The sequence below is a fragment of the Castor canadensis genome, chromosome 3, assembly GCF_047511655.1.
Source record: "Castor canadensis chromosome 3, mCasCan1.hap1v2, whole genome shotgun sequence".
Lineage (NCBI taxonomy): Eukaryota > Metazoa > Chordata > Mammalia > Rodentia > Castoridae > Castor > Castor canadensis.
Window position 1 is genome coordinate 65,284,418 of NC_133388.1, and position 24,337 is coordinate 65,308,754.

Below are 24,337 nucleotides of genomic sequence, written 5' to 3' on the forward strand. Positions count from 1 at the left end.
ACACACCACAGTGGGTGTGTGATGTATGCACATGTGTGTTTGTGTCTGAGTATGTATGGATATGTTTGTGTATATGTTTACATGGACACATACACAGCTATGTCATATATAAAAGAAGGAATTTTCTTTTCTCTAGTTTGAAAAATCTAAAGTTTCTTAAAATAGTTCTCATCTATGAAAGTATCCACACAGTTTACACAGTAAACTTTTCAGAATGAAAGGGAGCCAGGCATTCTATGGGCAGACATTGAGAAGACAGAAGCAAGCCATCTACTTCTACATGGAGTATTTCTTTGCTGGAGAAATACTTTGTACAGGCCACAAACTCAAATGTACAAAATTATACATTGTCTTATCATGAATTAAGAGAACTTAATGTATGGTGGACTCCCAAAAATTAACAAGAAAAATGTTACAAAAGTAGAAATTGCATTAAAATGCTACTAATTACTAATTCACAGGATGAAAAAACAGAAATGCTAAAACTTCCTGGTAGTCAGGAAACTACACAATAAAATAGCCATGAAGAATCATTTTGCATACACCAAAATGATGAAAATGTGCAAAAGATTAACAAGACCTGCTGCTGTCTAGGATGAAAGACAATCCACATTGTTGTTGACATATATAAAGAAATAAATAAATCTGGCATCACAACTTGTGATTAGGCTGCACATAATAAGCAAGCCCATTCCTAGAATTTATCCCATAGAAATAAAAGTACCAGTATCTGAAAATATACACACAAGACTGCTTATCACAAAATTTTATAATGTTTACAGTTTTAAAATGTTTATAGTTATAAATACATGAAAACCAACCTGATAGTATGGCAATTAAGAGAATGCTAATATAAATTATGCCACATCTAATCTGTGTAATCTGAGACTCTTAAAACATAAATTATAGTTATTTCATTTGTTCTAGAGAGCTATAAGCAGGTAATGTATGCATATTGTGCAATTCAGAGATAGTTTCAAGTTCTGAGTGACTTCTATTGTGACAAAATAAAGAGAAATAAAAATTAAAATGAAAAATCTGTCTATATAAAGTATTGTGAGGATATATGCTTATATAATGTTTAAATGCATGAAGCAAATTATTCCTGGATGCCCACCAAGTGGATTGGGAGGGCAGTGAGATACAGGGGCAACACAGGCAGAAGGAATAAGCAAATACAATAGTTGTTCACACTGAACATCATGCATTACTTAAAGCTATCTCTGAATTGCATAGACTTCTATGACATAACATCACCAGGTAATGTACATTATGTTTCCATGTTGGTTTACAGAAATAGCTCATACCTCTGTATATACAATGCTCTCTTCTACAAAACACAAGTTATGTGCTTGTAAACAGGAAGGTGTGGAAAGATACCTACAAAGTTGCTATCCTTAAATACCTCAGAGAGAATGAGAAAAATACTTTGGCCTTTCTAAAACTATGTGCTGTCTTTGTGTTATTTGATTCTGATTGTTATCACAAATATAAATTACAGATGTGACTTTTAAACTAATTAATATATTTACTCTGTTAAAGCCTAGTAATACATTCTAGTAAAATTTCACACCCTCAGATTATCTGTATCAGAATCTGTATCAGTGACTTCTGTACTGTACTGCACTACATCAGTCAGTTTTTTATCTGATCTCTAGAATATTGGCAGACTTCCTCTCATACATCTATCAACTTTTTAGGAACTTCTCTTATTATCCTTTGGTTCCTCAACTGAACAAGTGTTGTGTTTATCTAACTTAGAAGTATCAATTATTTTTTTTAAATCTTTCTAGTTTTTCTTCTCTTTTCCTCTTTCCATATAACTTCACATCACATTCATAATCAGGTTTTAATTTCTATCTGCTGCACCATTATTTGTTAGTGGACCCCACTTTACTCTTTTATACTAAAATATCTGTATTATCTTTTAGTGGAAAAACAGCATAGATTATATATAGTCTAGCAATATACATATACTGTACTTAATATAACTGGTTCTGTCTTCTTCTTTGAAAGTATAACTCAGTCTTTTTATTCCTTTATACCGAGGGTCTTAAAACTCTATAGAGGACATAGCTGAGAAATCAATATAAAACTCAAAAGTATATACCTCAGAGTCCTAGTTTTGTTTTAAAAGGAAAAAGGTCTTTAACTATGTGGTAAAACAAAACAAATGGAAAATGTAAAAACTATACCCTAAAACCTACACTATCAAAGTATGGCAGATGCAAGAACTCTTCAAGCTGCTTTCCATAGAGGCCTTCACAGGCAGTCAGTTTCTGTCCACAGATCTATGCAACATTAGGTCTGGGCCTAGACAAATTTACCAAAGATTCAGAGCCTGTACTCACCTGCCATGAGGTCAGACAAGATGCTGGCAACTGTTAAGTAGGCAGGAATAAGTCTAGGAGATCTCAAATTCAACCAAATTTTCCTTGACATAACAATTTTCCTGATTTTATTTGTCAGATTTACTGAGGTGAGAGCAATGATGTTCCAACTGAAAAACAGAAATAAGTTGCATATTTGGAAAATTCTTACACCCATTCTAATAGTATCAGGAACTCTACCTATCTCTGCCTAACATGCTCATGACTCCACATTCAAATCCTGATAAAACAGGCAGAGAATTTAGTAGCTCCACAGCAGTGACAGCTAATAGCTGCAAGGTATAGCCACAGAACTGAATGTCTTCAGTTGCTATAACCAGAAGTGACCTAAATTTTAAAGCTGTAACTCAGTTAATTTCTGTCTTTCAACACTTGGTAAAATGCAAGTAATTACTTCTTCACACTTCTATTAGGTAAAAGTCATTTTCACACTTCAGTGAAACAAGCAGAACAATAATGGACACCAATATTCCTGGCTCTCCTACATATAGTATCTGGTATGCAGTAAAAGAATGATAAGTTATGTAAAGAAGAAAAAAACGGGCCCTGCAAATCAAGGAAAAAACATCAAAAGAATACAACTCACAGAAAATCTACATATTGGAACTGGCAAACATGGATGTTAAGAAAAACTATTCTAAATAAGTATAGGTACTGACTGGAGCAGATAGAAAATATGGATAAATGGAAAATTTCAGGAAAGAAAAGAAAACTATTAAAATATAGAAAATTTCTGATTCACAATACAAAGTGGGACCAACACTAGAATTAAACAAAAGAAGAAATGATCAGTGAATTTAAAGGTACATCAATAGAGATTATCCTAAAGGAAGGAGAGACAGAGAGAGGAGAGAGAGAAGCACCAAGAGATTAGAAAGCCAGGTAACTGTGGCAGAGTATCAATCTAGAAAAGAATTCGTGATTTAGTGCAATTTATACTATCTGACTCCAAGATTTAATATTAAGCTCCAGTAATCAAGTTTGTCACCTGGGCACAAGCTCAACAAATAGATCAATGAAATTAAAGGAAGTACACAAATAGTTCTGCATAAATAAAGCCAGATTTTTTTTACAAGGAACAATGTAATTCAATGGGAAAGAAAAATGTTTTCAGCAACGTGTATTGGACCAACTGAATAAAGAATAGATGAGGTAATAAATCTCCTTCCCTTGATACAACCAGACACAAAAATTAATTTGAGATGAATCATAAAGCCAAACATAGATGCTAAAATTATAAAACCTCTAGAAGAAAGGAGTGGTATAGTTGAGCACTATCATGAATGATGAGTAAGAGATTAATTATATGCTCAGAGATTCAAATTAGAGAAAAATAACCCATGCAAGAGCACAAAAAAGTAAATTCACTGTGTGTATAGGAAATGATGAGTTATGTAGTGTCATCTCACATTTGGCATGGTTTTGAACAAATTGCTTTGCTATGTGCAAATAACAAAAATGACACACAATGAATCTCTTTACATCAGGGACTATAATTTCAAGAGGAGAAAAAGATATGAGAATGTTGCATAATGTAATGAAATATGTTCTATGAAAGTAAAAGACAATTTATGTGAAAACAGTGAGAACACAGCAATTAACAGTATCAATTTCTTCAAAGTTTTTAAAGATGTTGTAATATGAGCAGTTTGAGTTTACTTATAGGAAAGAATAGTCAATTCAGAAAAAAATTGCATGAAAAGGGGTAAGTAAGCAATAGTATAGGGTATTTGTGAAACCATTAACATAACAATAGTTTCATGAAGAATGAGAAACAGTAGCAGTCACTGATGGTGGAAATGAAATTAGAGATAGACTACCATGGCAAATATAATGGTTGAAGAGGTGAATTCATGTATGATATACTTGATACATTGTAAGAACCTGTGCAAATGCCACAATGTACCCCACCCAGCACAACAATAAAGGAAAAAAACAATTTACATATATCATACATTGAATGACCACTTTACATATTATATTATAAAATTCTCCAGGGGATGTTCTGTATTTCTTACTTTACATATGAAAGAAGAGGCTATAGTAGTTTTGGTGCATATATGTTAAGTGTTGTTATATCTTCTTGTTGGATTGACTTTTTTATCACTATGAAATGCCCTTCTCAATTGTCACCAATTGGTTTTCTATTCTGACATCTGCCCTAACTAAAATTAACATAGTATTCCAACTTCCTTTTGCTTAAGATTGGTGCACTATGTCTTATCTCATCCCTTTACTTTTAACCATTGTATTAAAAGTGAATTTCTTATGTCAAGCTTATTTGTCATTATCTTTTATATCTACTATGACAACCTGTATCTTTTAGTTGCTAAGTTTGGAGCTTTTTACACTTAAAGTAATTGTTGACAATGTTTGATTAATATCCATGTACATTTAATTTTGCTATTCATTGTTCTTGCTTGTTTCTTCATTTCCCTTTTCTGCTGTCTTGGGTCTTAACAGAACATTTTATATAATTCCTTTTTTCACCCTTCTCTTAGATTATCAACTATACTTCTCTTGTTAAAACATTTTTAGTGATTTCCCTAGAGGCTGCAATGATCTAAATCATTGTACCTTCAAATACCAGTATGCTACTCTGGGTGTAGTCTGTTAAAACACATTTTATATCCCTCCCTTCTATCTTTTATGATTGTAGTCATTTAGCTAATTTACCCATAGGCTGTGATCATTCCATATGTTTTCAGTAATATGAGTATAAACAAAGTTTTCTTTTTGGCCAATTAAAAATTATAAAAATTTTTTGTTACCTTCATTCATTCCTTCTCTAGTACAGTCTTTATATAAATAAAGTTATTTTTCTTTTTCCTGAAGAATTCCTTTAACCTTTCTGTAAGGCAGGTCTACTGGAAATGAATTTCCTGCTTTTGTTTAAGGAAACTGTTATTTTAAAAAGAGTTTTATCTTTGTCTTTGGTTTCCTACAGTTTGAATATGATATATACATGTGGACTTTCAGCATGTATCCTTCCTGGAATTCTCTGAGCTTCCTAGATCTGTGATTGGGTGTCTGCTAAAAGTTTTGGAATCTTTATCCATTATTACTTCAAATGCTTGCTATGATCTCCTTTTTACTTTTGGTAACCCAATTATGCACATGTTATGCATTTTTATATTTCCCCACAGTTCTACAATGTTATGTTCTTTTAAATATGTTTTTCTGTTTACATTTCAATTTACCTATCTTCAAGCCCAATGATCTCCCTGTTGTTGTTTTCTATATTTGTTATAAGGAGAATTCTCTGGACTTATTTCATATAGGTTATTTTTCCCCTCCCTCTGCCTAAGCCAAACAGGTATCTTTCTCAAATCTTCACTGTGAGGACGTGGTGGCCAGTCTGGCATTAAATGCCACAGGATGTGAGAAACACTAAGATTGTGATCCCCCAAATTTTCTCATTCTCATTCTTATCCACACACAGTTTTTAGGAATTCATCAAAATTACCCTCTAAGTACCATTGTTCCAGTGGCTTTTATTCCATCCAGAAATGTGGATTTCAGTTACAATTTTCTACATTTTTGTCTCTCCAGATTTCATGGTAGTAATTTGCCTCATGACCTCAGTTCTCTTGTGGGTCCAAGAAAATTAGTCAACTTTTATTTAGTTCAACCTTTTTTTCTTATTGTAATAGACCCTTTACATTTTAGGGTGAAAACTAGAATTCTCCAGCTTGGAGAGTTCAAATACTCAAAAAATTACCATCAAGTTTATTATCTTTCCTTCAAAACCATGATCTGATACACTACTATAGAACTTGCAGAGTTTTTTGGTCTGACTGTATCGTGTTTGTATTTCTATGGTGACAAAGTGTGGAATGGACTAATGTTTGTAAAAGGGAAATGATAGGAAGTTATTGGAAGAATCATCTTTGCAAGATTATGAGGTACGCTTGAAATAGGTAGAAATAATGGCACAAGAAACAAAAAAGCTTAAATGTTAAAAATATTATATAATATGAAAATTATAGGATTATTCAGCTAGAGCTGATGAGGAAGGAAGAACCAGAACTAAATATGAATATTCTCATTTGGACATGGTATTTATCTGAATATTCTCCAAGATGAAGTAACAACTACATTCCTATATAATAATCCCCAAAAGCATCCTATATGAGTGAATAATAAAGGTCTTGAATTTATCATGTAATTTTTCTATCAGTTATCCCTTCTAAATTTCTTTAGACATGTCTTTTAATTGGAGATTCTGAAGTTAATTCTGTGAGTGAAGAAGCTTTGAGAAACTTATCAGGAAAGTCTTGACATAACCAAGTTATCAGTGCAAGTGGGATATTTTACCTGAATCACACAGTAGCCTTTCTATTTGAGTGTATGTTTAGAATCCCTGGTTGAGATCATATTCAACTGCTTACTACTAAAATTATCAACAGATTTTAAGAATTGTTTTTCTTTGCATACCACTATTCTGAAGAAAAGATTAATTTAAAAAACCCTTCTTTTTACCAGAAAAGAAGTTACTTCAGACATTATAATGAAACTCAGAGAGCTTTAGTAGAGAACAAACAAAAATCCTTCTAACTACCCCTTTCAAATTCACTGTATTAAATTTGTAAGTCCTGACACAAGTGAAGTCCTTTTACAAGTGAAAATCTTTGTTTTGTGCATGCTTTAACATCTTTCTTTACTTGTGGTTGGAACACTTTCTAAAAATATCCCAGCTTCTCTTAAAAAAGGGATAAAAACAGATTTCATCAAAAATTACTTTTTCTCCATATAGAAGTATCAGGCACAATTGTTTTATGTTGCTTTTTGATACTTTCATTTTGTCAAAATTAGATAATCTTGCAATCACATTTACACATGTTCACCATTTGCAATTTACTAGTCTTAACTCTGGATCAATTAAATTGTCATCATTCAGAAGATTTCAAAACAAATTTTTTAAAATTTTTGTTGTTTTATTATTCATATGTGCATACAATGCTTGGGTCATTTCTCCCCCCTGCCCCCACCCCCTCCCTTACTACCCACTCTGCCCCTTCCTTTTTCCCCCAACCCCCTCGATACCTGGCGGAAACAATTTTGCCCTTATCTCTAATTTTGTTGTAGAGAGAGTATAAGCAATAATAGGAAAGAACAAGGGTTTTTGCTAGTTGAGATAAGGATAGTTATACAGGGAGTTGACTCACATTAATTTCCTGTGCATGTGTGTTACCTTCTAGGTTAATTCTTTTTGATCTAACCTTTTCTCTAGTTCCTGGTCCCCTTCTACTATTAGCCTCAGTTGCTTTTAAGGTATCTACTTTAGTTTCTCTGTGTTGAGGGCAACAAATGCTGGCTAATTTTTTAGGTGTCTTACCTATCCTCACCCCTCCCTTGTGTGCTCTCACTTTTATCGTGTGCTCAAAGTCCAATCCCCTTGTTGTGTTTGCCCTTGATCTAATGTCCGCATATGAGGGAGAACATATGATTTTTCGTCTTTTGGGCCAGGCTAACCTGACTCAGAATGATGTTCTCCAATTCCATCCATTTACCAGCGAATGATAACATTTCGTTCTTCTTGATGGCTGCATAAAATTCCATTGTGTATAGATACCACATTTTCTTGATCCATTCATCAGTAGTGGTGCATCTTGGCTGTTTCCATAACTTGGCTATTGTGAATAGTGCTGCAATAAACATGAGTGTGCAGGTGCCTCTGGAGTAACCTGTGTCATAGTCCTTTGGGTATATCCCCAAGAGTGGTATTGCTGGATCAAATGGTAGATCAATGTTTAGCTTTTTGAGTAGCTTTCAAATTTTTTTCCAGAGTGGTTGTACTAGTTTACATTCCCACCAACAGTGTAAGAGGGTTCCTTTTTCCCCACATCCTCACCAACACCTGTTGTTGGTGGTGTTCCTAATGACAGCTATTCTAACAGGGGTGAGGTGGAATCTTAGTGTGGTTTTAGTTTGCATTTACTTTATTGCTAGAGATGCTGAGCATTTTTTCATGTGTTTTTTGGCCGTTTGAATTTCTTCTTTTGGGAAAATTATGTTTAGTTCACTTGCCCATTTCTTTATTGGTTCATTAGTTTTAGGAGAATTTAGTTTTTTGTGTTCCCTATATATTCTGGTTATCAGTCCTTTGTCTGATGTGTAGCTGGCAAATATTTTCTCCCACTCTGTGGGTGTTCTCTTCAGTTTAGAGACCATTTCTTTTGTTGGGCAGAAGCTTTTTAGTTTTATGAAGTCTCATTTATCTATGCTGTATCTTAGTTGCTGTGCTGCTAGGATTCCATTGAGAAAGTTCTTACCTATACCTACTATCTCCAGAGTATTTCTTACTCTTTCCTGTATCAACTTTAGAGTTTGTGGTCTGATATTAAGATCTTTGATCCATTTTGAGTTAATCTTGGTATAAGGTGATATACATGGATCTAGTTTCAGTTTTTTGCAGACTGCTAACCAGTTTTCCCAGCAGTTTTTGTTGAAGAGGCTACTTTTTCTCCACCATATATTTTTAGCACCCTTGTCAAAAGACAAGTTGGTTATAGTTGTATGGCTTCATATCTGGGTCCTCTATTCTGTTCCACTGGTCTTCATGTCTGTTTTTGTGCCAGTACCATGCTGTTTTTATTGTTATTGCTTTGTAATATAGTTTGAAGGTATCGTGATACCTCCGGCATTGTTCTTTTGACTGAGTATTGCCTTGGCTATTCATGGCCTCTTGTGTTTCCATTTAAATTTAATGGTAGATTTTTCAATCTCTTTAATGAATGTCATTGGAATTCTGATGGGAATTGCATTAAACATGTAGATTATTTGGGGGAGTATAAACATTTTTACTATGTTGATTCTACCAATCCATGAGCAGGGAAGATCTCTCCACTTTCTGGAGTCTTCCTCAATCTCTTTCTTCAGAAGTTTATAGTTTTCCTTGTAGAGGTCATTCACATCTTTTCCAAGGTTACTTCTTGGTATTTGATTTTTTTTGAGGCTATTGTAAATGGAATTGTTTTCGTGTATTCTTTTTCAGTTTGTTCATTATTAGTGTATAGAAATGCTAATGATTTTTCTATGTTGATTTTATATCCTGCTACCTTACTGTAGGTATTGATGATGTCTAGAAGCTTCTGAGTAGAGATTTTAGGGTCTTTAAGGTATAGGATCATGTCATCTGCAAATAGGGATATTTTGACAGTTTCTTTACCTATTTGTATTCCTTTTATTCCTTCTTCTTGCCTAATTGCTCTGGCTAGGAATTCCAGTACTATGTTGAATAGGAGTAGAGATAGTGGGCATCCTTGTCTGGTTCCTGATTTTAGAGGGAATGGTTTCAGTTTTTCTCCATTGAGTATAATGGTGGCTGTAGATTTGTCATATATAGCTTTTATAATGTTGAGGTACTTTCCTTCTATTCCTAGTTTTCTTAGAGCTTTTATCATGAAATGGTGTTGGATCTTATCAAAGGCTTTTTCTGCATCTATTGAGATGATCAAGTGGTTTTTGTCTTTGCCTCTGTTAATGTGGTTTATTACGTTTATTAATTTTCGTATGTTGAACCACCCCTGCATCCCTGGGATGAAGCCTACTTGGTCGTGGTGAATAATCTTTTTGATGTGTTGTTGAATTCGATTTGCCATTATTTTGTTGAGGATTTTTGCATCAATGTTCATTAAGGAGATTGGTCTATAGTTCTCTTTTTTGGAGGTGTCTTTGCCTGGTTTTGGGATAAGTGTAATACTGGCTTCATAAAATGTGTTAGGCAGTTTTCCTTCCCTTTCTATTTCATGGAACAGTTTAAGGAGGGTTGGTATCAGTTCTTCTTTAAAGGTCCGATAGAATTCAGCAGAGAATCCATCAGGTCCTGGACTTTTCATTTTGGGGAGACTCTTGATTGCTGCTTCAATTTCATTTTGTGTTATAGATCTATTCAGGTGATTAATGTCCTCTTGGTTCAGTTTTGGATGATCATATGTATCTAGAAATCTGTCCATTTCTTTAAGATTAGTTAGCATTTTTTCTGGCATACTTAATTTTTAAAACTTTGTGTGTTTGTGTGTTTGTGTGTGTGTGTAAACATCTTCAAAGTGGTTCTTAAACTACTTATAAAGTTAATATGATATTCATTCAGTTTTGAATGATCATACATATCTAGAAATCTGTCCATTTCTTTAAGATTTTCAAATTTATTCGAATATAGGTTCTCAAAGTAGTCTCTGATGATTTCCTGGACTTCCATGATGTTGTTGTTATGTCCCCTTTTGCATTCCTGATTCTACTAATTTGGGTTTTTTCTCTCCTCATTTTAGTCTGGTTTGCCAGGGGTCTGTCGATCTTATTTATTTTTTCAAAGAACCAGCTTTTTGTTTCATTAATTCTTTGTACGGTTTTTTTGGTTTCTATTTCATTGATTTAAGTCCTTATTTTTATTATTTCTCTCCTTCTATTTGTCAAAACAAATTCTTTAACTATCATTTATCTGAACACATAACATAAGATGTGAAGGTAGAGGATATAAGGATGTGCATTGGAATCTGTGGACAAATGGGGGGTAGGAGATAAAGTGGTAAGGGAGAGTAAGGGAAGTGGTTGAATGAACCAAAGTAAAGCACACTCACAGTGGGCATACATTGAGACACCCCTTTGAACATCAATTTAAATATTAATAACAAAAACTAAGACTGTAAAATAGGTACAGTGGGGGGGGTATTAGTGAGAGGGGGAGGCTGAAGGAAGGAGGATATATGGTAGATGGACTTCACATACCTATATGAAACAGAACTAAGAAACCTCTTGCAATTGCTTTAAGTGGGGTGAGGAGGAGCTTGAGAGTGAGAGATGATTGGGGCAATGTAAATAATATCAATATTAGTCTAATCAGAATTGTCACTAAGAATCCACCATACAAGGAATATATCCTAATAATTTTTTTTAAAAAAACTTAGAAAAACATGGGATGTAAAACTTCAATTTGAAAGGCATTTTTTTCTTATAAATAGTATAAGTGAAAACTATTTGCAAACTAATTATGATGTCTATCATTTTACAAATTACTTTTGCTATGTCTTTTCACAAACAGTAAAACAGTTAGCTATTAAACTGGAAACCAAAGTATGCAATCTACTGCCTTTCACCAAGTTTCAAAAAATGACAAACTATAATAAAAATTTGCTCTATCCATTGAAGCAAGAGAAAATGGCTTATTAGAAGTGCATTTATTCTGTGCTTAGTGAGTTTTTAACTGTGGTTTCTAACTGAATGTAAACAAGAAAAAAAATGTTAGAGCAGATGTCAAACAGATTTCTCCTCATTAGAAACTGATTTCCTGTTTGGTTGCCTTTTATCATTTGCAACACATGGGAAATGAATATTGCTGATATGTGCATTAGCACCATAGGAACTCAAATCATTTTTTCCAGTAGTTACTCTGGAAACTATCTAAAACCAATTGAAAATAAAGCCTACTGCAAAGGAAAGTCTATTGCTAAAGCTTATGAATTTTCATAATAAAATAATGAAAAGTAGGTAGGTAGTCTCAAGTTCTAAGAGCTTGAGGCTGTTTTTGTTTGAATATGAAATGTCCACCACAGGTTCACCATGTTGCACCAGTTGGTCTCTAAGTGGCAGTACTATTTTGAGAGGTTCTTGAAATCTTAGGAGGTGGGGCCTTGCTTCAGGAAGTAGGCTTCTGGGGGCAGGTCTGTGTGAATTATTCTGGCCATGATCATTTCCTGTCTGCCATGAGGTGAGTAGCCTCTGTCACATGTTCACACCACCATGATTTTCTGTCTCACCATAGACCCAGAATCAAAAGAGCAAAGAAATATGGACAGAAATCTCTGAAAATCTAAATCAAAACAAATCCTTCTTCAAGTTATTTCTGTCAGGTATCTTTGCACAGCAATGAGAAAAGTAACTAAGCTTCCTGATTGCCTACCAAATTCTAGGTATGCTTCAATTATTTAGATCAATGAATACTACATATCTGATCCAATGTGAAATTTCTTTGAAAATGAAAAAAAAATTCAAAACCACTAATTTAACATTTTCACTATTTTAATGACAACAAACGAGATGGATTTTAATTCAATTGCTAAAGTATCAAAATTATACTCATTTAACTATGGACTATAATACTTGTCTAATATTGACATTGACATTTCCATTTCAATTTTAATGAACTGATGACAACTTCTGTCTTGTAGAACTCCAGAGGACAGTTCCAGCACTATTTCTTAGCCATTTATTCCAAAATACCGCAACATTGATTGAACATATTTTGGCATGTCTTATAGCATTATCTATTGGGCATTTTTGGCCTTGCTTTCTAACTTAGTAATCTTTTAATTTGTAATTAGATTTCTCTTTTTCTAGATCATAATCTCTTTAAAAACAGTAACTGCACCAGTTATTTATTTATCCTCCCTCCATTCATTCATAAAACAAATATTTAAAAAGCATTTATGTGCCAAGCATAGAACTAGCAAAATTATAACAAATAATAAATATACTATATGACATCTTTTTTTTTTTTTTGGTGGTACTACGTTTGAACTCAGGTCCTCAAATTTGCTAGGCAAGTAATCTACAAGTTGAGCCACTCAACCAGCCTCACAATTCCTACAATTGTTAGAAATCTAAACTCTAATTTTAACTCTTTGGAAATATTTTCTACCATTCTTATAAGAATAGACATTCAATAAATTGGACTGTCAATATTTAAGTAGAAGACAATTAGAGTGGTCAGGTAATTTATATAACTAAATAAATTCAAATTGTTTCTACTCTATTGTTACTATTCTTTTCTTAATTCTGTCACTACCTTAATCTCTAAAAATAACATTCTTTTTAAATTGGGGTAAAGTAATGGAAACTGGTTAGGACTGAGTCATTTCTAAAGAGACAAACAGTACAGATACTCTACTGGTCACTTGACTAAAAAGACAATTAGCGGAATACTTTAAAAAATCAATTAACACTTAAAATGTTTCTGTAACCTAAAATGAAATGTCCCTTCTTTCATTAATTTTTTTATGCAGTGGGACCAAGGCCTGCTTGAAGGAGTAGGATTCTGCAATTTTTTTGTTTATAGAAAGTACTAGTTTTACATCCTTTTGGTTTTATTTATGGTAAGTTGCAATGTAGTTTTTTTTGTTTTATTTTGTTCTGTTTGTTGTTTTTGTTGTTTTTATGAGAAAAAGTCTCAATAAATAGACCAGACTGATCTGCAGCTTGCCCTATAACCCTGCTTGGGATCCTTCTGCCTTTTCATACTGAGTAGCTGGGATTACAAGTGCACACCAAGCTCATTGTGAAAATATTTTCCAAAAAAGTATTTGAATAAAGGAAAGAATCCAGAAAATGATGTGTTTATGATGTAACAAAAGAGTGTTAGAGAATAATTCAGTCCTAATCACTTGCCCAGTGCTAGCTGAAGGATATTTTTCTATTTAATGTTAGAAAAACAAGAAATATGGCAAATATGCCAAAGACAGCTAAGTTTTCTATTTATCTCAAAATTAAGTACTTGTCCATTCTAAAGATCAATCTTGGGGAAGTACCTTGATGCAAAGGATGCAAGGTGTTTCTGCAGATAATTAAAATCAGCAGATGGAATAAACTGTGAGATCCATAAATGGAGCAGTATAGACATTATATCCAGTGAACTCCCAGATATACTATACTAGTGAGAGAACAAGTTCAGCTGCAGTAGGAAAGATGTCTTTTTCATGTATAGAGATGTTTAAGTAGTCTAAGAAAAGTGTGTACTCCATCACATTTTTTAAGGATCCAGATTCCTACTATCTCTTTTAGGTTTTCGAAAGTGATGAATCTTTAAAGTTAGTCATGACTCAACTAGCACCATATCTGTTTGATAAGTATACAACAAGAAGAAGCAAAAAGTGAAGGGTTTCCATTTTTTTGGAATGTAATTTCACTCTACAATTGCACACAACACTCCCACTTACCTCCCACAGATCTTCATATGAACATACTTAACTAAAAGGGAGACTGAGGATATCACCTGTACCTAAATAGCCAGTGCATAGCTATAACAGAGGTGAAGGTGCTTTATTACTAAGAGTAGGAGGACATAGATATCAAGACCACATGCCAACTCACTCACAAACTATTGCTTGTTAGTTGTTCCATGTTAGCCTAAGAGCCAAACATTAAGAATATAGAGATGGAAGATAAATTTCTTGCTTTCATGGAGATTATAGACCAGTGAAGGATAAAAACAAGTAAAGGCAATAAAATACAGACATTGTTATTGGTAATTGCCATACCCCAAGAAGATAGATAGGAGAAGGACCAAAAGAAACTTTCAGAAGTAGAAGATAAAGAAATAATGAGAAAGAGGGTGAAGTGTTGGGATGCTCAAAATCCTTGGATAGCACAAAAAAAAATGGTTTGGATTCTATCCTGAATATGACTGTCAATCATTGAATAATTTCTAAGGTAGGAAGTGAGATTATTAAATATGCTTTTAGAAAGATATCACTTTGGCAATCTCTCTTTGAAGAGAATAATTTGGAACAAATGAGTTTAGAAACAAGGAAATTTTATTGAGGTAAATTGACATTTTAAAGCTTTTACTACTTAGTCATTATACACAGTTATTTGTTCTCTAAATGCAAGATGGTCCCTACCTGAAAATATTGCTAGCTCCATACAGCCCAGACCAGTCAGAATTTATTTATATGGTTTCTGAATTTTTTCCTAAGACCAATAAAATTTTAAACTATAAGTTTAATATTTATACCTACAGTGTAGCAAAGAAAAATATTTTTGCAACTATAGTAATTATACTGCTAAGAAAGACTAAGGAAAACTTGAGATAAATATTTAACCCTTTGAAGGATCTTTTAAAGCTCCCTCCCATTCTTAGCATACTTCCCTATGGGGACGTCTGCTTCCTGTTCGTTCTCTTCATAAACCCGCATCTTCTTTTTAATCCCCAATTCCTCCCTTACTAAAACCTTACTACTAACAATAACTTCTCTTGAAGCAAGTTCTTCCCAATCTGAATATATCATACAATTGTTGGAATCTTAGTTATTCTCTCTAGAAGAATATCATTCTGGAGCCAACTAACTCAATGTGGACCCAGGGTACAGATCTCCATGTAAATAAGAGAAAACAATGAGATTCCTCCCTATTTCTGTCATCTTCTAGTCTCTTTTATGCAAACCTTTAGTCGCATTCACATACACACAGAGGCTTTTCTGAAATAAAAGAATACAAATCCATAATAAGAAAAAAATTATTTATAAAAACAAATTTATCTGGAAAGGTTTTTTTCTTCTCACAATGAAAATAGCTTTATATAACAATTTTGCATAACAGTTTAAATTCTCAAATGAGGCTGTGGGGTTTACACAAACATAAGTAGTTCTTAAAGTCTGTTATTCAATGAAAGAACTGTCACAGAACCCATTTTTCTCAAAATACATGCAGATGCTTTAAATTTTTTTTTCTGAAATTATTTATTTTTAGATACATGCATACCCATGTTTATTATCATGCTATTCACATTTGCCACAATATGCAATCAGCCTAGACATTCACCCATAGATGAATGAATAAAAAAAACATAGTACATGTACACAATGGGGTATTATTAAGCCTTAAAGAAGAATAGAGCCTGTCATTTGCAAGAAAACATATGAAACTAGAAGACATGATGTTAAACAAACTAAACCAGACACAGAAAGACAAATATCCTATGTTTTCTCTCATATATGGAAACTAAAATTTTTTAAATGATGACCTGAAATTACAGGAGAGATTATTAGAGTCTGAGAGGGGATGAGAGAAAGTAAAGAATGGGGAGGGTAACAAAGAGAAGAGGACATAATCAAAGCCTGATAAGTGCCTGTATGGAAATGTGACAGTGAAACACATTAATTTTTATAATTAATATATGTTAATAATAATAGCAACATAACTTCTTTTAGAAGTTGAACATTTGGACTTGAACTCTTCTGTTGGAGTCTTAGTAGAAGGAAAATAATAGAAAATCGTATGCATTCCTGCTGGCAGTCAAAGCTAGACTGAGCATTAAGTTTTCTTCTATGAAGTACTTATATGTTACAAATATTTTAGTTACTTTAACCACATGACATAAGGTTATCCTAGAATACTATCATTAATTACTCTTGGTGACACATATGTTAAGAAAACTGGATGCTCACACCTGAAAAAAAATGAAATTTAGCTCCTGTCTCACTTCATACATAATATCTGACTCGACTCACATGGATCATATATCTAAACACAAAAGCTACAATTATAAAACTGTTGGAAAAAATAGTAAATATTCATGAACTTAGGTTAAGCAAGCATTTGTTAGCCATCATCAAAATTTCAGTGATAAAAATTATAGACTGCATTTCATCAAAATTAAAAGCTTTTAAACTTCAAACAAAGATATTTTATTTCAGCATCAGATATTTCACAGAACAAGATAAAATATTTTCTAATCACATAATTTATAACCCCTTAACTTCAATGATAAAAAGACAAGCAACCTGTCTTAGTCCATTTTTGTAGCTCTAACAAAATACCTGGGAAATTGATTTAAAAGCAGAAATTTATTTCTCATGGTTCTGTGAACTGAGAAGTCTAAGGTCAAGATCCATGGGCCACATCTGGAGCAGACCTTGCTGAGTTCTGACGTGGTAGAAGTTACCACATGGCAAGAGAGCACATGGGAGAGAGAAGGCCAGACTCCCCTTTCATAACCAACCCATTCCTAGGACAATCAGTCCGCATGACCTAATAAAACCCTACCTTACAACACTACTTTACTGGGGATTAATTTTTCAGCATATGTGACATTGAGGACACACTCAAACCATACACAATCTAATCTGTAAAATTGGCCAAGTATTTGAGTGACTGTTTCTCCAAGTAGACTTGGAATTGACCAATAAATAGATATTATGCTCAAAATCTTTACACATTAGGAACATTTACAAATCAAAGCCACAATGAAAATATCACCTTATGTGAATATAATTTTAAAGGAGAGACAATAACAAGTGTTAAAAAGAATATGGAATTATTTTAATCTTTATACATGACTACTGTGGGATATAAAATGATGAAAACAGTATGGAAAACACTGCACAATTTCTTAAAATGTTAAGGATAGATCCAGAAATTTCACTCCTATCTACCAAGAAAAATTAAAATATACATCTACACACAGTCTTGCTCACAAATGTTTCTAGCAGCACAATCAATAACAACACAAAGTGAAATCGTGTCAAATATCTATCAATTGATAAATGGATAAACAAAATATATTTCATCAATATAATGGAATAAAATTTAGCAATGAAATGAATTAGCTTCTGATACATGATATAATGTAACCAAAAATATCATGCTAAGTGATAAAAGATACTCATAAATGATAATATGATTAAACCTATATGAAAGCTCCAAAATAGGCAAATCTTTGAGATATAAAAAAATTAGTGATGTCTATAGCTGGGGGCAGGGAGGAAATAAAGAATGACTGTTATGAACATGGGGTTTCTTTTGAGAATTCTGAATGTGTTTAACATTAGAGTGTGATGATCATTGTACAACTCTAAAATATGCTAACAAACATTGAGTTGTACACTTAATATACTGCCTTTTATATTATGTATATTAGATCTCAAGGGTGCTACTTAAAAACAAAATACTCTGATGCAGGGTGTGGTAGTACATGCCTATAATTTCAATGCTCTGGAAGCGAAGGCATGATGATCTTGAGTTTGATGGCAGTCTGGGCTAAAAGTGATACCCTGCTCAAAAAACAAAGTACAAGTGAGAGGCATAGCTACAGTAGTAGAGAACGAGCCTAATTCTATTGCTATATTAATACATCATAAAATCCCTTTGTATATTTGTCATGGATCCCTTGCTTTGTTCCCATAATGATTCAGTACAGACACAAATATCAATTACATCAATAGACTTTTTGGCATTGGTACTCTGAAAAAGTAATTCACAGGGTGATATCATCGCAAATAAAAACATAAAGTATAAGAGATGATGATAAAGTGACTGCATAAGATAATTTCCTTCTTTTCAAAAGAGGTTGTTTTGATGTACCTCTCTGTACCACCTATCCCACCACCATAAGCACTCATGCATTTACTGATGATAGCCAATGAAGAACACCCATTGGTTATTTGACACTTACCTAATATATTTTATATTCATCATTTTAAAACACAAAAAATAATTTTAGGTTGTAAGAAGTTGATGGACTTAACATCTTTCAAGAACACAAAAAATTGGGTTGTACTCTTCTCTCCTGAGGGAATAAAATACTCTCAGACTGAGAGATACAGAGTAGTGTACATTGTGAACATGTAAATTCTTTTTACTAGAGTTAAAACCCAAATTAATATCTCCTACCACAGTCCCTAGGAAGCATTCATTTTTGTGCTTTACATTTCTGTTACTATTCACCTGATGGAATATATTTATATTTTCCAATATAAATGAAAGAAACACCATAGTTTTCCTTTGTAAAAAAAGTTTTGTTTTGGCTTATTAATGCTTTCCATCTCATTTCTTACTAATCACTAGAAATTTTTGCCCAGAGCAATTTTTGACAAATAAATAGTTGAACAGAGTCCATTTGCTTACACCACTTTTAAATGAAATTAAAACAAACTTAACTTTGTATGGATCACAAATTTAGAAAATTCTAATGATAAAATTGTGTGCATTACTAAATTAATATGCTGTTATTTCATCTACAGCTATAACGGGAACAGAATATTTTGTGCATTATATTTGCTTTTATTCTCCTCCCTAAAACACAATTTATAGAATTTCTAAGTTAATACATTCCCATAATTCTTCATTAGCACATAAAAAACAAATAATTGAGTTTTTAAACTCAAATTTCATAATCCTTTAGTTTGTGGGTATAGAGACAGCCATATGGATAACACTGTTGTGAAGCAGGCTCATTGTGGACTGATTATCAGCTTACTACTCACAGACAGGCAGAAGCCTAGGAGTCACAGTGAGCTCATCCCAAGGCTCAGAAAATCTGCCCAGGGCAGTTGGAGTCTCATCTGTGCACACTTCACTTGCACTGCAGCTGATGGACTGCAGAAATGAGCCTACACTGAGTTTTATGTCTCACTGGGCAAACGTGTTGAAAGACACACTGTTTGTAGGGGACATATGGAAGAGAGTTCAGGCTGTTACAGTCAGTCCCTCCCTTACCTCAGGATGTTGCATTCTCTGCATGCACCACAGTTATTCTTGAGAAGTACAATGTCAGGCAAAGACTATGTAGACAATCCAGAATTGTCAGGGATATAGAACAATAAAAGGAAATATTGCTGCATTGCCTCCTTTTATAATTATAATCTGAATGTTGTCTTTACTTCCTAATCACTCAATATAAGATCTTGAATCTTCCTATTCTCACCTTTTAGGTTAGTCAGCTTTCAGTTACTGAGAAAAAATACCTGAGACAATCAACTTAAAAGAAGGAAATGCTTATTTTGGCTTATGGCTTCAGAGTTTTCAGTCCGTGGTTGCTTGACTCCATTGCTGTAGGACTGTGGTAGCAAAACATGTCCTGACAAGAGTGTGTAGTAAGAGAAGCCTGTTCACTTCTTAGTGACCAGGAAGAAACAAAAAACAATGAAAGAAGAAGGTGCCCAATTTCCCTTTTTATACCACATTTCCAGTGACCTAACTTATTCCCACTAACCTGCAAGTCTTAAAGGTTACACCACTTCCCAATTGCATCATAGGCTAGTGACCAAGACTTTATCACATGGGCCTTTTAGGGTCATTCAAGATCCAAACCATAGTATCCTTCTTCCTTTATTATTGAGACACCTCATCTTTGATGTATTCTTTCAATCTTATCATACACTAAGTTTTATTGAATTCATTTTATATATTTTATACTGTCTCCACAATAAGACTCCAAATGTTTAAAGATATATAATTTTCTGAAGTCTTGCTCTGCCTCAAAGGGACAGCAATGTCTAGCATGTAGGAGTTCAATAAGTTAATGTCTATCAAATGGAAATTATTGTTTTCGAGCATTTCATATATACAATGTTTCAGATTAGGTTTAGCATTTCAATTAATACTTTAAATAACACTTAACATTATTATTAACATGATTAGGTCGGAGATATTTGAAATTTAGAGATAATTGAAAATATCTATAAATTTAAAATTTAGAGATATGTATCTAAAGGACACAGTGCCTAAATTGTCTGTCTTTGTGTACATTGTGCCTCATTGTCTGTTCATATTGACCCAAAACTATTTATAACATCTGCTATTGATCCAATTAAGTGCTTAGTAAAGGCCCAATATTTGGCACTCCTTTCCAAACCAAAAGATTCACTAATCATTGGGAATAATACCAAACTGTTAAAAACTATTCATATGGAATATTTATGATTAGAAGACATTACATAAGTTATCTTTATTATAATTCTATATTGCCATTTTAAATTTTACTTTGCATGGAGCAATCCAGGCTAATATTTTTGGATGCTTGTTCTCATGACAAGATTGTATATCAGATACTTTGAAAAGTTGTTGAAATTAAGATGCAACTGTGAATTTTATGAAACCCAAAAAGTATAATTTATTGCATCATTGAGTTTATTTGGAAGTATTCTAAATCTCTGAACCAATCTCATATACAAACACAAACACACTCACACAGCTATTGAAACCAGGGAGGAAGTAGTAACTGGTAAGCAAGCAATAGAGTAGAGGTCACTAAGATGGAGTAACTCTAAAGGCAAATGTCAATACTAGCACCACAAAGATCAAGTTCTTAGCCTTGGGTCTTCCAAGATTGAAAGGCTGATCTGAGAATCCCACATTAACCCAAGGATTCATAAAGTAGGGAAACATGTCTCTAAGATTGGTGTGACCCTTAGGCTTATGATGGGCCCTGAAAATCTTCCCTGGAAAAAGATACAGGCTCTATAAATTTAAATTATAGAAATTAATGATGAGAAAATCAGTAATTCACTAGTAAAATCATGAGTGATAGTCGACAGAACAAAAAACAAATAACACATATACAAGCCTAGGAGTTATAATAATCAGAGACGGTACAGCATAAGTTGGTATAAAATCACATTAAAAAGTAATACATTGACTGAACACTAATTTTATAGTGAGAAACTATCAAAATGGCCAGGAAAATATGAGAAAGCACTTTTAGGAATGAAATATAAAAGTATAAAACTAAAAACCTAAATGGTTTGAGCAGCTGACTAAAGAGAATGAGCAAATTCACAGGTAAACTTGAGGAATGATCCAGAATGAAGTACATTTAGCAAAGAAATGAAAAATGAAAGGAGTTAAGAGTTTCAAAGAATGAAATGAGAAAATATAATAAAAATCCAATAGGCATTGACAATACATGTAAATTACTGTATAGAATAGATAATAGAGAATGAAAAAGCAATAGGTAAAAATCTTTCAGGACTGGTGACATCATGAATCCTCATATAAGAGAGCACAAATATGACAAACGAGGAAAAACTCATTCCTTGTACATTCTACTGAAGCTGCAAACAGAAAGGCAATAAAGACTCTTAAAAGCACCCCTAGAGAAAGAAACTTACAGAAGAATGGCAATTAGACATCTCAGTAACAGAATCCAAATAACATTGAAAATAGTTCTTAAAATATTGAGATTAAATAGGAGAATTAGGCTGACCACATGGAATGGAGTTTCCAGAAAATCACTTTTCAGAATGGTTCCAAAATAGACATTGTCAAATAAATGAATCCTTCAAAATTCATCAAAAGCAACAGAAATTTCACTAAAGGAAATTCTAAAAGATGTATTAGACAACAAAAGACAATTATCTTACATGATGGTTTGAGATGAAAGAAAGTATGGTAAGAAAGGGAATTGGTAAAAAAAATCAGATTAAAATACAATGTTTTAATTTTTAAAAATAATGCCAGATTCATTGCTAAAATGGTCAAAGTTCTTTATCCTTCTCCTTATCTGTGCCCTTTGAAATGTGACTCCATTTTAAAATGGAGTGCTTTTCTGACACCCCAAAACTAATGGCTGAAAATATAGAAGAAATAACATGCCTAGGCTTCAAAAGGACTTCTTTACTCTTGTTATTTCTCTTGTAATTCTAACAACACCATGTGTGTGAGTACACTCTAGCCTGCAGGAAGATGGATGACCACTTAAAAGAGAACTAGCTCACCTCTGCGAAGAGTCAGCCAAGTCAGGGTGTGGCCCCACCTGGCTGACCTGCAACTAATTGCAGAGGATAAAAGAAGTTAGGCTGAGCCCAGAACTACCAGCTGCATCCAGTAGTAATTTTGGAACCACAAATTGTAAGCTAAACAAATGCCAGTTTCCCACCCACTACATTTTGGGTGATTTGTCACACAGAAATAGCTTTAAAAAGTACACGGGTATTAAAAATATGAGAGAAGTAAAACCCAAGACAGGATGAAAATCCTGCACAACACAGCCAGCAAGGTGTGTCCAGCCTCTGACCCTGGGAAAAAAGCCCCCAGCTGCTTCTCTCTCTCTCTCTCTCTCTCTCTCTCTCTCTCTCTCTCTCTCTCTTTCTTTCTTTTCCCAACAAGCAGAACACAGAGCATCAATCAGAATCAACCTCTGGGACATCCTGGACACCTAGCACATGGAAAGCCTGTCTACACTGTGCCACAATGAAAAGAGTGGCCCCATTTCTCCCAGCCAGCCAGCTTCAAAGCTGCCTGCATGAAACTGCAGAATGAACAGGTGGGCATCACACACCATGCACAGCTCCCCTACCTACCCCTGGAGAAAATAATCCAGTGCAGCCACTGGGCAGACTGAACACCCCCCCATACTCCCAGCAAAACTGAAAAACATAAACAGCAACTGTAATCTAACACCAACATCAGAGGTAGGGGTGGAACACTGAACCTGCACTGGAGAATGGGGTGGGGCAAGGAGGCAAACTCTCAGTGCTGAACTCTCAGGGATGGAGAAAGGAGCTGAACTGTCAGTGCTGAACTCTCAGGGGTGGGACAAAGAGCCAAACTCTCAGCACCAAATGCTCAGTGATGCACACATAAAGTAGGAAAGGCTGAGAGCCTAAGCAGGGTGACAAGTCAACTGCCCAGAGGAGCCACCAGAACCCAGCAGAGATCAGGAGAAGCATAAAGGCTGAGAGGGGGAGTGGAGGAACAAATTAACCTCCCAGAGGAGCCACCAGTACTCAGTAGGGATCAGGAAAAACACAAAGGCTGAGAGTAGGGGTGGGATGAGAGGCTAACCTCCCAAAGCAGGGCAGGAGGTGGATCCTGGAGCTGATCTCTGGGACAGAAGACAGTATTCAAAACTGAATTACCTCACCTTGTTGGGGGGGTGGGGAGCTGACCAAAAAGAGCTGCAGCTGAAGGGCAACACAACTACCACCTGGTGAAAACAACAGTTCTGACCACACTGCATGAATTGGCACTCTTACCTCACCTCACAATTCCAATTAATCTTGTTGACAGAAGGACCAAATATCACTCACAAGTCAGTCACCTGGTGAGAACACATCAGAGTTTCTGCCAATACCAGGATTGGACACCTAAGGAATAACTCTAGAACTTTTACCAACAGAGTGAACTTTTTGTGGTTCCTGAACCTGGTGTTTTTTATTGTGTTTCTTTTTTTTTCTTTTTCTTTTTTATCCTGTATTATCAACTTCATTATTACTATTCTCTTATCCCTATTCCAACCCTCGTCCCTTTCCCTCCTCTCCTATAACACAATCCACTGTTCTCCTTCCCAACTACTCTTTCCACCTCTTCTCATCCACTATTTCCCTGTCTTCACCTCCCCCTCCTATTCTCCCCTAACCTGTCAGCACACTACCCCTCCTTCCTACACACTCACCACCTGCTGACTAGCCTACTGTATTGAAGTAAACCCCTTGTATTCCCAAACACAAAGA